Source organism: Quercus lobata, chromosome 11, assembly GCF_001633185.2.
Source record: "Quercus lobata isolate SW786 chromosome 11, ValleyOak3.0 Primary Assembly, whole genome shotgun sequence".
Taxonomy (NCBI): domain Eukaryota; kingdom Viridiplantae; phylum Streptophyta; class Magnoliopsida; order Fagales; family Fagaceae; genus Quercus; species Quercus lobata.
The window spans coordinates 42,718,078-42,725,361 of record NC_044914.1 but is presented as its reverse complement, the minus strand read 5'-3'; the positions used below and the strand labels follow the sequence as shown (position 1 = coordinate 42,725,361).

General features: G+C 34.6%; 1 long non-coding RNA gene across 1 annotated transcript; it reads right to left on the bottom strand.

Moving 5' to 3' along the window:
* Positions 1 to 930: 930 nt before the first annotated feature.
* LOC115967665 lies at positions 931 to 7,076 on the bottom strand. Its single transcript, XR_004086508.1, has 3 exons — positions 6,710 to 7,076; positions 2,136 to 2,481; positions 931 to 1,374 (listed from the first exon to the last, which is right to left on the bottom strand). It is a non-coding gene; the product is annotated as an uncharacterized LOC115967665 (long non-coding RNA).
* Between the last annotated feature and the right edge of the window lie 208 nt (positions 7,077 to 7,284).

Here is a 7,284-nt window from a genome sequence, read left to right as displayed (position 1 = left end):
TCTTAATCTCTCTCTCTCTCTCTCTCTCTCTCTCTCCTTCTCTCTATCTCTCTGTAACCATTCACTGTTTCATTCATTCTCTATTTCCATTGCTCTTTTCTTGATTAAGATAGGAAGAAGCTAATTCCTATCAAAAACCCCATAGATTTAGGAAGGCATTCCACAAAGTCCAAGGAGTAGTAAGGATGGACAGTAATTGAAGCAATCTAGCTAGAGAAGAGGTATCAAACATAATTCGAACATTTGTAATTGGTTCCAGGGTGCTTAATGTGGACTGTTTGGTTGGAACGAAATCGTCGCTCCTTTGAAGACAATGAGAAGATGTTGGATGAGTTAAAGGTTTTATGCCAGCGTAATCTTTTTGAGTGGTCTCGTTGGGGTTTTACTGATTTTTCTTCTCTCTCTGAGTTTATGTTTTCCCTTATATTAGATTCTTGATTACCCTCTTTTTTGTTTTGCCGTTTATTTCATCTTTTTCTTTTTTTCTTGTTGTTCATCATCATAAACAACTTGTACTCTTCCTTTTTTTACTCATTAATAATATTTCTCTGATTGCCTTAAAAAAAAAAAAAACTCACTCTCAGTTCTCTAATAAGATTTCAAGAACCTTGAGTGACCAGCCAAAGGGCTGATGTGGATATGATGCAAGAACTGAGATTTGAGAGAGCATTGTGGACCAAGATAGAACCTGCCCTTGCAAAATAATAAACCATTTTGAAAGGTGAAACCCTTAAGTGGATTCCTAGGTTGAATCGGGGCAATAAGTTGTTGAATAGAATCATCTTGATTCTTGAGGGTAACTTTCCTTCAGTAAAGCCAACCAAGTGAGGTCTAGGACTGATAACAACAACAATCAACATGCCTTGGAGTTGGAACTAGAGCTAGACAACTCAGAATTGGATTCAGATTTTCTGAGATAGAGCATCAACCACTCACCAAATGCCTTCAAGAAATTGAATTAGAATTAGGTCCTAATGCATTACAAGACTGTTAAAACTTAAAACTATCCTTCAGAGTTTAAGCATGTAAAATTATTACATAACTTTCAATTGGCCCCAAGTCAAAATTATTACAAAGAGAACAAACGTAGACAAGTCTCATGATAATTTTAAGTTGGCTCCATGTCTCATGTAATAATAATTTTGGATTGTCTTGTGAATTCCCTGGGTTCTTGATTCTTGAATGGAGACTATACCGATGATAGCATGACGTTTTTCTCTACAAACAATTAAAACATTATATTAGTAGTCAAAATTATTACAAAGAGAACAAATGTAGTCAAGTCTCATGATAATTTTTAGTTGGCTCCATGTCTCATGTAATAATAATTTTGGCTTGTCTTGTGACCTTACCATGGTGGCATGACCTTTTCCTCTACAAACATTTAAAACATCGTATTAGCATATATAATAGAATAAAAAAGTGTATTAATTCCCTCTACAAACATTTAAAACACTGTATTAACATTTAGAAAAGAATAAAAATTGTGCATTACTAATGGACAAAACTTAGATACAGTATCTTAAACGTTGTTTCTTAAGTTTTCTTTTTAAGATTCAACCATGTAACTACTTAATTAAAAAATACACTTTTATCTCATGAGAAAAAAATCTATATGGAAAAATCTTTAAAAGGGGAACTTAAAGAATAACACTTAAGTACTTTAGATCCTCTAAATTTTCTAGGGTACTCTACAAACTAGATTTCTTTAAATTTTAACTATTCTTTAATGATTTAATGGTCTAGATTTTGCTATGTTAGCATTCTACTAACAATAGTCTTAATTGTTTTGTTTGCAACATTATTATATTATTATATTATTTTAAGAGTTTGTTAGTGTAATGCTGACATGGCAGAATCTAGACTCTTAAATCATAAAAGAATGGTTAGGATTTAAGGAAATCTATTGGTAGAGTACCCTAGAAAATTTAAAGAATCTGAATTCCTACACCTCAATCTTGCTCATTACTAATACCCTCTACAAACATTTAAAACAACAGCCGCTCTAATATTCAGTAATGATTCATAATACCAAAAAACCAATCAAACAGAGCTAGTTGCATTAGAAAGTTAGAATGTTATCAACCATAAAAGCCATGGACAGCAATTGAATTTCAGCAATAACAAATGCTAACTTAGATTCACATGAGGAATACAAGAGTCACCAATTCCCCGTTGGAGCATTCCAGCACCAGTTTTTGGAATCCAGCATCCCTGCAAAATTTAAGAGCTACACAACTCATTTGCACCAGCCCATAGCTTAGTCCCATACTCATGGCTTCTAAAACATTGCGCAGTAACTATGATGAGCATTATAATTTGTATTTATATAGAACTCTTTGTAGGATAAATAGTGAGTATTGCATAATTTAGCAAAATGCAAATTCTATTTCTACTTATCTTTTTTAGTTATTGGCTAGAGCAACTTCAGGCGCGCCAACTGTTCCTGAGCATGGTGAATTTGCAGGTTTCATCATTACACTGAAAATAAAATAAAAAAATTATATGACAGCTGATTCGATAACCAAAAAAAAAAAAAAAAAAAATACTATCACTACTACATTGTATTGTTATCGATAACAACTACCCTGCTTCCTGCTTTCTCTTTGTTTCAATATACAATTACCAAAAAATAAAGCAATCGATAGGATACTTATCCAACTAACGACTACTATAAAGGCAACAAAAATTGTAAATCAAGCTGCCTCATTCAATTTTCCAATTAGAAAAACATTTAACAAGAAAATAAGGTTGGCAATTACATAAAACAATAATGTGCACAAAATTGGGTAACCGAGAGGTCATGCCCCAGAAAGGGTAAATGATCTTTTTCTTATTTCACCAACTTGGGCTTTGGGTCTGGGAAATTGCAGGGCAAAATGGACATGCAATGCTCCTACAAAGACCTCATTCAGGCCTAAGCTTAATATAAAATATTTCATTTCCTCCCCCCCCCCCCCCCCCCTTCTTAGAGCCCTAGGAGCATCACACATCTAAAATAATACACCATAAATGACACCACCACATACCCATCCGCTAAAAGCAACAACATAAGCCAATAGATAAATGCCAAGCAAATAATCATTTTAACAAACACCTGCGAACAATATGTTAAGTTGAGGAAGAGCGAAGCCTGTGCTAAGTTCTTATATGAGTAGGCGAGAATGATACATGTTGTGTCGAATGCTGACAAAGACCTCAGCTGGCTTAATACTTGACCTGACCAATTGGCAAGTGAGTAAAGAGAGTATTACAAGCAACATACTCCAATTTTGTTGGCTTGGCGGAGTAAAGCCTTGGCCATCTCAAGCAATTAGACGTTACCTTGGTGGAGACAGCTGTTCAAAAACACAGTAGTAGCATTGGATGTGCTAAATGCTATTTTCTTAGCATTTAACACACTAGACACACACACAAAAAAAAAAAAAAAAAAAAAAAATCACCTCCTTAAATACCAAAAAAAAAAAAAGTTTGGCGTGAACTACATCTTTATTTCTTTTAGGGAGCTTCAATCTCTATGATGTCCGTTCCTAATGATAGCTCTTTATCATCAGACTAAGACATCAATTGGTTTTTGATGTAAGCGGGAAATACATCTACTAATGCATAAATGCTATTTAATTTCGAGTCTTTTTTAATTCAACTTTTCTCTCTCCTCTCGCACATATCTATCTCCCTCCCATCTGCCTCTCTTAGTCTCACTCTCAACATCTCTCTCTATTCCTCTCTCATGATGTTGACCTCGCCACGTCGTCCGGATCTCTAAAATTTGAACCTTTGAATCTCTCTCTACGAGTTGTGGCCATATATGGGTTTTTTGGTTTTGGGATAAGTTTTGAAAGTTATGAATATAGTGGGTTGTGGGGGTAGTGTGTGGACTGGTGGATTCTTATGTGAGTGTGGTGGGTTGTTTGTGGTGGTTTGGGTCAATGTTCTGAGTGGTAGCGGTTTGTGCTTTGGTTGGGGAGGCGGTTTTAGGTTGTGGTGGTGGTGGTGGTGGTGGTTTTTTGGGTTGTAATTGAGTTTTTTTTTTGGTCATTATTTTAAGGACAAAGTTTGATTACAAACTTAGTTGTAACCAATTGCTACAACTTCATTCAATATCTTTTTATAGATGTGAATCTTTACAAATCCACCATTGGATTATATTTCTTTCTTATATCCTCCATGCTTGCAAAATTTGCAGAAAATCAAATATCACTAGACATGTCATCAATTAAATGTTTAAATTTTTAGCTTTTGTAATATAAAATTATGGGGAAAAAAAAAAAATTCTTCGATCGAATAATAACTAACATTTGATTGACATGAAATTTGACATACATGTTAAGGACATAAAGAAAATACAATTCTACGATTAGATTTTCAAAATATATAGTAATGTTAATTTTCTTAATAGAAGTTGTAGCTGATAGTTACAACCAAGTTTGTACCTCAACTTTGTTTTCATTTCAACGTGTTATAATCTTAAATAAAGGATGTAATGTAGAATGTATTGTTAAATATAGATAAAAATAACTTTTTGATGTTATAAAATAGGATAATTTTAGGAAATCCGATGGTCAATCATACGGACTAAGCCTATCCTTTGTACTTCCATTTACAATTTCACGCAAATTCAGTGAAGCATCAGCATCAAATTATGAAATACATAATTACAATATATGCTATTATTACTTAATTCAAAATACTATTAATAAAAGTAGTTTATCAAGTTGCAAATGATGGAACATAAATTATAATATTTAGAACAAAATTTGGCTACAAACTTGGTTGTAACCTAAAACTACAATCCACACTAAAAAAATTAACATGATTACATATTTTGAAAATCAAATATTGGATTTTATTATTATTTTCTTTATGTTCTTAACACTTATGTCTAATTTTGTAAACCACATATTATTTACTATTCGATTTATAAACTTATTTTTTTATGCATAATTTAAGATTACAAAAACTTGAAATTTAAATATTTAATTAATAACATAGATATTGATTAAAAATTTTGCAATAAATGAAGGATATAAGAAAGAAAATATAATCCAATGGTGAATTTATTAAAATTCACACTAAATAAAAGATATTGAGTGGAATTGTAACCTCAAATTACAACCAAGTTGAAGTTGACAAACTTTGTTATATTACCAAATTAGGGATTTTTTTAATCTATGATTTCTACTTTTATCAATTAATAACTTTGCAAAAGCATAAGAGAACCAGACCATATCTCAATTGCAAGACCCAATTAAGCCCGATCATATCAATATGGTCTCAAAAATTGCACGTTTAGAACCACTATATGGCCAAAAATTGAAGCTATATGTAGGCTAGCATGGGTATGGAAGATTGAAGCTCCCCCTAAGGTACAATTCTTTCTATGGCTATGCCTACATAACAGTGTACCCACCAGAGAAGTGCTGGGTTCAAGGGGTTTAAATCTCGACCCCACATGTAACATGTGCCACAAAAGTAACGAGTCTATTGATCACCTTCTCAGGGGATGTGAGATAGCCCAAAATTTTTGGCAAGATCTAAAATTTCCTCACCGCCTAAGGGACTCGTTCAAACTACCACTTGGAGAATGACTTGAGATTAACTGCAAGAAGGATATCAGCTCTAGTTTTATAGGCACTCCTTGGAAGATTTTATTTCCTATGTTATGGTTGCACCGAAACAATTTTATTTTCAGAACAGGCAAGGTGGAGCATTTGAGCTTCAAAAGATGCAATAAAGGCAATGTAGGGTATTAATCCATTGGCATGAATGCCAAAATGCAAAGATCCAAAACTGTTATCCCAGTAGGTTGGGAAAAGCCACCAGAGGGCTAGGCGAAGCTAAAATCTGATGGATCAGCATTGGGGAACCCCAGGAGGGCAGGGGGATGAGGTGTGATCCGTAATCATGAAGGGGAATGGATAAAAGGCTATGCCAGACCGCTAGGCTACACCAACAATTTCATGGTAGAACTATCGGCCTTGAGAGATGGCCTAACATTGGCTAAGGAACTTGGGCTGAATAATCTTATTGTTGAGCTTGATGCCTTAAGTGTTGTGCTACTCATGAATGACAATACTGCAAACTTGTTAATGGAACCTTTGTTAACTGATTGCAGGAACCTATTGAAGACAATCCTCAACAAGTGGATAACTTAAAACTAATCTGAAGCCAACCAATGCGCTAATGCATTGGCCAAGTTGGGAGCAAGCTCCCTATCATTTTTTGCTGTATTTTTGAGCCCACCGCCTGTGGTGAAAAGAATTATGGCTTTTGACAAAGCTAATATGTACTATAACAGATGGGTTAATTCCTAGTTAAATGCATTAATCATGGTTGACCAAAAAAAAGGTTATATATATACAATATAGAAATTCTATTCTAGCTTAATCTAGGCGTATTATGTTTGTGAAATTCCCTCCTAGATTAGTCACTGCACTTACATGTGGAGTGACAAATGCACTTATACTCGTAAAGTGGAGTGACCACTGCACTTAACTTTCTGAATCAATTAACATATAGAGAGAATCCATAGATCTGACAATTAATAAATAAAATCTCCAACAAATTAATGTTTTCCTATGGAGCTTCGAAAGCACCTAAAAGCTCAGCCAATCACACACTGTCAAAGACCTAATCCTAACTCCCAAATTATTAATCTCTCTATATCTATCTGCCCCTAATTTGAAACTTAAAAAACCAACATACATACCGATCAGTTCGTTCGATTGGAATAGATGAGCCGGATTCACGGTTGTATATTACTGGGAGGAAACGCGGAGGCTGTGATGAGCGGGACAGTGCCGAAATTACTGTCTCTGCCGAGTGGAATACAACCCAGAAAAACGTGGGGTTCGGCTTTGGGGAATACGACCCAGGATCCCAAACATTTTTAGTAATCCGCTCATTCAAATCTATGCTATAGCCCCCAAGAAAAAGGGTTTTCCTTAGTAATCCGCTCGTTCAAATCTATGCTATTGCTCCAAAAATAAGGGTTTTCCCAACATTTTTAGTAACCCGCTCATTCAAATCTATGCCATTCCCCCAAAATCAACTATTTCCATAGTGGGTCTTGCTTTGTTCATACAGCATTATTATTGTACCAACTTTGCGCTGAGACGGGCCCACTATTTTGCTTATTTTATTGGCCTTTGTTCACGTGAATGACAGCAACTTTTGACCTTTTTTTTTTTTTTTTTTTTTTTTTTCACTTATTTGACGCTAGTCTCACTTGCGTGTAGGTGGGTTTATTCCCACGCGTCTCTTTCACCCGTTTCTAACATACGG